The sequence below is a fragment of the Otolemur garnettii genome, unplaced genomic scaffold, assembly GCF_000181295.1.
Source record: "Otolemur garnettii isolate 467f Iridium unplaced genomic scaffold, OtoGar3 scaffold00251, whole genome shotgun sequence".
Lineage (NCBI taxonomy): Eukaryota > Metazoa > Chordata > Mammalia > Primates > Galagidae > Otolemur > Otolemur garnettii.
The window spans coordinates 854,341-861,195 of record NW_003852646.1 but is presented as its reverse complement, the minus strand read 5'-3'; positions in this window follow the sequence as shown (position 1 = coordinate 861,195).

Here is a 6,855-nt window from a genome sequence, read left to right as displayed (position 1 = left end):
AAAAAAAAAAAAAAAAAGAATCATGTTTGAAGTATTTTATGGTTAAATAAGAAAAAAATAAAGGGACAAAGAAGGAGTAAAGGAGTCTGGTGGACATACAGATGCATGCCAATAACTCTTCTGCAGGGCCCAACCCATTGGTCACAGGTGGCACTGAGGACAGCTTCCCATCTGCGTGGGCTCAAGGGGAGCTACCCAGCCCCCAGCTCAGGCCTCAACACCCACTGCCCAGTGTCTTCCTTAGCAATGAATCATGTGTTTATAGACTAAAAGGCAGGGTTATCCCAGCCAGGAAGTCCTTGGAGTGATCAGCATGGAGGCAGCCCCTGAGAGCGGAAAAAACACAGCCCTCAGATGCTGGAGACATTGGGTTTGAGTCCCAGCCTGGCCACATAATTCAAGTGTGTACTCACTGATCTCAGAGGCCAGCGAGCAGACATCTGCCCAGGCTCACCGGCAGACCTGCAGACACTCCTGAATTCCCAGCTAAGTTCTTCCCGTGTGGCTGTTCAGGGTGGGTGAGGGGTGGGGTGGGGATGGGGTCGACTGGAAGTCCTTGGCAATCCCTAATGGCAGGAATGAGGACGAAGGTGTATGTTCTGCCTTTGCTCACTCAGGCAGCGTTAACCCACTGGCAGGACAAGACACATCTCTGGCAACCTTAGGCACTCTATTCACTCCCAAGAGCAACCCCAGCCTGATCCCCATTTTATAGATGAGGAAACTGAAGCTCAAGGGAGGTGGGGGGAGAAGCCTAAGATCACAGAGCCCTATGCTTTGACCTAGGTCATTTCAGGAGGCCACCTCAGTCCCCAGGGCGGCCCTGTCCCGGTAATCCCAACCCCACGCCAAGCCTGGAGGCCCTGCTCAGGGGTGGGGCCGTCTCCCTGTGAACAGGCCTATTTTTAGTGTCTGCAGCAGGGGCTAGGGGCTGAAGCCAGGACTGACAATGGGGGGAAGGGGGTGGGGCTGCTGGCGGCCACCCCCGCACCCAGCAGCCGCCCCATTTCCTCGAGGAACCAGACCGTGCACAATACAAGGAAAGCCTAATGGGGAGCGGCTGGGGGCTCCTGGGGTGGGGGCTGACCTGGCCCATCAGGGCAGCTGAGGGCCTGGAGGAGGCCTCTGGACCGCGGGGAAATGGACCATTAGTCCAGCTGCCCGCCTACGCCGACGTGATTGCTCCTGATCTACACATGTGCACACGCATTCACCTTTATCTCTTTCTCTCTAACACACACACACCCCACACGTCTTTTTTTCACTCCCCTCACCTCCAGCCTCAGGGGCAGAACTGAGCCCTGGGGACTCAGTGAGGGAAGATCTTGCAGAGGCCAAGTAGGAATTGATGTGGGAGCCAAGTGAGAGGTGCTGCCGTGAGCACCCCAGGCGCCCTATCAAGGCCAAGGCTGGGAGACTAGGGAAGGTCCTGGCCTGAGACTAGGGCTTCTGGTGAGGGGAACTATGTAAAGCAAGCAGGAGGGCAGTTCCCCACCACAGTCTTCCCTGCCCCTCTACACAGCTAGGGTACAGTTTTGTCTGGGCAAAAGCCCTGAGGTGAATTTGATGCCTGTTCTCACATGTTCTCCTGAGACTGAAGATGGGAGCATGTTCCCCCTCCCAACCCCTTGCTGCAGACAGAACTCCAGGTGGCACCTCTGAGAGCTCTGAGAGCTAGGACAGTGGCATTCTTGTCTGCCTCCCAACTCCGAACCAAGCACAGGGCCTGGCACACAGAAATCCCCACCAGATGCTGCTCCTCCTGGAGCCCTTTCCTCTGTCCCTTGCTGCAGACAAACTTATCCTACTGGAACTTCTTGACTCCCGGTGAGGCAGCTTCATTAATCTCCACTTTAAGGGCAAGAAAACAGGCTTGGAGAGGGCTGCTGCTCACACAACGAGCAGCAGGTGGGCTCAGTTCAAGACTGGGGGCTCCCTGGCTGGGTCCCCACAAATCCATGCCACTCCTGGCCATCAACTCTCCAGTCTGAAACTGATGTTCACGAAACAGCTAAATGGGGTTCCCTGCCACAGTGATGCAGCTGAGGGATGAAGCAGGCAGAAGGCTAGGGAGATGGCATGGAATTCCAGATGTCTCTTAGAGGTGGGGCCAACAGAACCAGCTGAAGCAGGGCATGGATAAAATGGATGCTTCTGATTTTATGTTAATTATATCCTGATACAGCCTATTTTTAAAAATAGGCACCATCCTTGCAACCTTGAGTACGTGTTCTTCTGATAATGGAGGTTGCCTTGTCTCAGATATTTTATGAGGCCCAACACTGAGATTGCATTTAGGTACCTGCTTAACTTATTTCCAGGAGGGGAGAGTGCTACAAAAAGAATGTGGGCTGATATTTATTGGGCATATAGTCTGGGCTGTGCTGAGCTCTGTTCATGGGGGACTCACTTGTGATCCCCATTTCACAGAAAAGGAAAAGAGGGAAAGAAAGGAATTGAATTTGATAGCCTAGCTCTGGAGGTCCCATTCCCCACCCTGTGCTCCACCCTGGGAGAGGGTGCTGGGGCCACTGTTTAGCCTTCCTGATGGTTTCTCATTTCTGGCCTCAAATTTTCCCCACCCCTTCCACAAAACAAAAACCCAGCAGGAGTGCAAAATCCCCCCCCCTTAGGAGGCAGTTTAGAGCTATTACCTGGGGATCCCCAAAGATGCATGCCCATCCTAGGCAACTTGTCAATGTGTTCCCCCTAACCCATATAGCCAGCTTGTTCCATTCCTGCCTATGTGACCTGGGGCATGTAGTCATACGTGCCTCCACTTGTTCATCTGTAAAACTGAGGATAAAAATACCATCTACCCTTAACATATAGAGGAGTGTGGTCGTGCAACTAGTACTAAGTGCCACTGGATTGTCCACTTTCCAGTAATTGATTTGTGTTATGTGACTGTCACCTCCATTAAAGAAAGTTTTCCAGGTGGCGCCTGTAGCTCAAGCAGCTAAGGTGCCAGCCACATGCACCAGAGCTGATGGATTCGAATCTGGCCCAGGCCTGCCAAACAATGACAACTACAACCAAAAAATAGCCAGGCGTTGTGGCGGGTGCCTATAGTCCCAGCTACTCAGGAGGCTGAGGCCAGAGAATCACTTAAACCCAGGAGTTTGAGGTTGCTGTGAGCTGTGACACCACAGCACTCTACCTAGGGCAATAGCTTGAGGCTCTGTCTCAAAAAAAAAAAAGAAAGAAAGAAAGAAAGAAAGAAAGAAAGAAAGAAAGAAAGAAAGAAAGAAAGAAAGAAAGAAAGAAAGTTTTCCAGATCCAAATAAACATAAATGCACAAAACACACGACCTATCTCAAAGCTGTACTGAAGGTTAAAAGAGCATTAAATATTCTTAGAGTAGTGCTTGACCAGGAGCAAGCATTCAATAAATATTTTTGTTTCGGGTGGGGCCTGTGGCTCAGTGAGTAGGGCACTGGCCCCATATACCCAGGGTGGTGGGTTTGAACCCGGCCCCAGACAAATTGCAACCAAAAAAAAAAATTTTTTTTTTGTTTCCAGTGATGGTTAGCACCCCAGACTGCTGACCAAGCTGCCATCATCACTGGCTAGCCGGCTTTGCCAGCCTTCTGGCTGGGTAGATTCCTTGTTTCAACCCCTGCCTGCCCTGTGCCACAGTCTTCTCCAGTGATGGCCATAGTATCCCTCAGGGGGATCTTGTTCTGAGTTAGAGTCAAGTTACACATCTCTCTGCTCAAAATCGTCCAGTGTCCATGTTGCAATTACTACAGTGTCTGCCCTCATCTTCCCTCACCCACCTCTCACCCACCACTCACCATGCTGGCCTCCTCACCTTGCCTCCCACACCCCCATGCCAGGCATTCTCTTGGCCCAGGGCCTTTGCATTGGCTATTTCTTCTGCCTGGAATGCTTTCCTCCCAGATTCACACAGCCTCATCTCCTTCAAGTCTCTACTCAAATGTTGCTTCCTCAGAGAGGCCCTCCCTGACTACCCTCACAAAAGAGCTCTGTTCCAACCCACCAACTTTACATCCTAAAGTCATATAGGACACTAATTTGTTCTCTGCCTTTGTTCGTTTGTTTGTTTGTTTTACTGTCCATCTCTTCCATGACATTGGAGGCTCCTTGAAGCAGGAGTTAGTCGGCTGGGCACTGTGGCTCATGCCTGTAATCCTAGCACTCCGGGAAGCCAAGGTGGGTGGATTTCTTGAGCTCAGGAGTTTGAGAGCAGCCTGAGCAAGAGTGAGACCCAATCTGTGATTTAAAAAAAATACAAAAATTATTCAGGTGTTGTGGCAGATACCTGTAGTTCCAGCTACTTGGGAGGCTGAGGCAGGAGGATCACTTGAGCTAAAGAGTTTGAGGTTGCTTTGAGCTTCTGATGCCACTGCACTCTACTCAGGAGGACAGAGTGGGATTCTCTCTCCAAAAAAATAAAAATAAAAATGAAAAAGAAGGAGTTAGTCCCTCTTGTTTCCTGCTGGGACCCGGCCTGGCACATGGCAGGCCTCTGTTGACACGTGTTGAATGAATGAACACACGCCTCACACAGTGCCCTGTGGTCATTCAGCTGGACACAGCGTGTGAGCCCCAAGGTCTGGAACCCTGGACTCATCTCAGTGGCCCCAGCCTCACCTAACACGGGAGTGATAGGTCTCTACTGAGGAAAACCCTCTACCCAGTTTAGAGTCCTGCCATGAGCTGAGGCTGGAGTGGCTGGGCCCTGGGGCCCAGAACCCTGGGCTGAGAGCCCAGCCTGTCCCTCACCCCAACCTTAGCTTTCTGCCCTGGGACTTGGGACTCTGCTTCCTCCCTGTGCAGATGTTCCTTCCACCTCCCAGACTGGTCCCTTCCTCCTTCTCTTGGCCCGAGTACATCTCTTTAGGACTTTATCTCTCCTCTCAGCTGCTCTGGGGGAAGGGGACACTTCCGTCCATCCCCTCCTTCCCTGCCTTCCTGGCCTGAGACCTAAAGCTACCCCCTCTCAGCCTCTGCACCCCACCCCAGTCTCCCCCTCATCTCCAGCCAGTTCCAAGGGCCATTAAAGGAATGAGGGTGGCCAGAGGAGCCTCAGGTCTCTCTAAATGCCTCTTGGGACTAGGCTCTCTGCATCCAGTTCCAGCTCTGCCACTTGCTAGCTGTACAGTTTCAGGTAAGTCACTTGACTCCTGTATGCCTCAGTTTTCTTAGTCGAAAAATGGGGGTCAAGACTAACATCTACTTCAAAGTGTTTTAGAAGAATGAAATAAGTCATGCCAACCACATAGCAGAGTTCTTGACACTCAGAGAACTTGTTTTAACGCAAGGATGTGATGGAGTCATGTGGAAGGACTTTGTAAATTGCAAAGCCCGACCTTCGGATATATATTTATGTCATGTTTCTGACATAACAAACCGATAACTCTGAGAAGGAATGTCCAGTTACCCCTAATCTATCTCAAACATTATTTACCATTGTCACCCTTAACATTACATGATTACTAACATCCTTAGGTTTCAGAAAGGTGACAGCCATGGACCTATCACCTTTGAGAATGGAGGTAAAGTCCCAGGAAACATTAGAATATCACCCCTCCAGCTGAGCCCACTCTCTGCCAGGGCCTCACAATACCCCAAATGGGGAAGAGTCATTATTATTCCATTTTAAGGATTCAGAAGCCTGGAACCCAAAGAGATGACCCCAAAGCCCAAGCTGAATCCCTGTCCCTGGCTGGCAGACTGGAGGCCCTGTCCAGTCACCACTGGGGATTCCTTTGAACTGTCCCACACTCCTGCTCAGCAACTGCTCCCACACATACACTCTTTTCCCCAGGCACTTACCTGTTCTTCTGATCTCAGCTATGGTAGGGATGGCCAATGCCAGATCAACTTCACTTTCCTTCCTGGTTCCAGAACAAAAGAAGCTGGTGTCATTGAGATCCTCAGAGGCCCCAGGCCAAGATTTGTTCATAAATATTACCAATAGCTACCAAGTGGAAGGAGCCCTTATTCCCATTTTAAACTTCGGCTCACAGTAGAAATTTAGGTCTGTCTGACTCCAAAATTTATGATGTCAGTCTCCAAATGGCTCTTGACATTGGGTGACTTACTGCTCAGAGTTCAAGACCAGCCTGAGCAAGCGGGAAACCATGTCTTTACTAAAACTAGAAACATTAGCTGGGCATCGTGGAGGGCATCTATAGTTCCAGCTATGTGGAAGCCTGCAGCAAGAGGATTGCCTGAGTCCAAGAGTTTGAGGATGCTATGAGCTATGACAATGCTGTGGTACTCTACCCAGAGCAACAGAGTGAGGCTTTGCCTTGAGAAAAAAGAAATGGAGATGGTAACAATGGCAGAGATTTGTTGAATTGTGAGAATTATATTGCATGAGTTTTAAAAGTTCCCAGAGCATCTCTGGGCATGTGGGTGTGACATCACTGCAGGACTGGGGGCTCTGAAGTCAGGCAGACCTCTGGTCAAGGGCTAGCTTCACCACTTTTGCTCATAGAGAAATGATTGCACTTCTCTAAGCCTTAATAGACCCATTTGTAAAACAGGGATGATCAGTCCCTGTCACAAAGACAATCCTAGTGCCAAAGTTTCGTCCTTTTTCTTTTTTCTTTCTTTCTTTTTTTTTTTTTTTTAGAGATAGAGTCTTATTTTGTCGGCCTCAGTAGAGTGTCGTGGCATCACAGCTTAGTAACCTCCAGCTCTTGGGCTTAAGCAATTCTCTTGCCTCAGCCCCTGGAGTAGCTAGGACTACAGATGCCTGCCATGACGCCCAGCAATTTTTTGTTGCAGTTTGGCTGGGGCTGAGTTCGATCCTGCCACCCTCAGAATATGGGGCCAGGGCCCTACTCACTGAGCCACAGGCACTGCCCTTTTTTTCTTTTT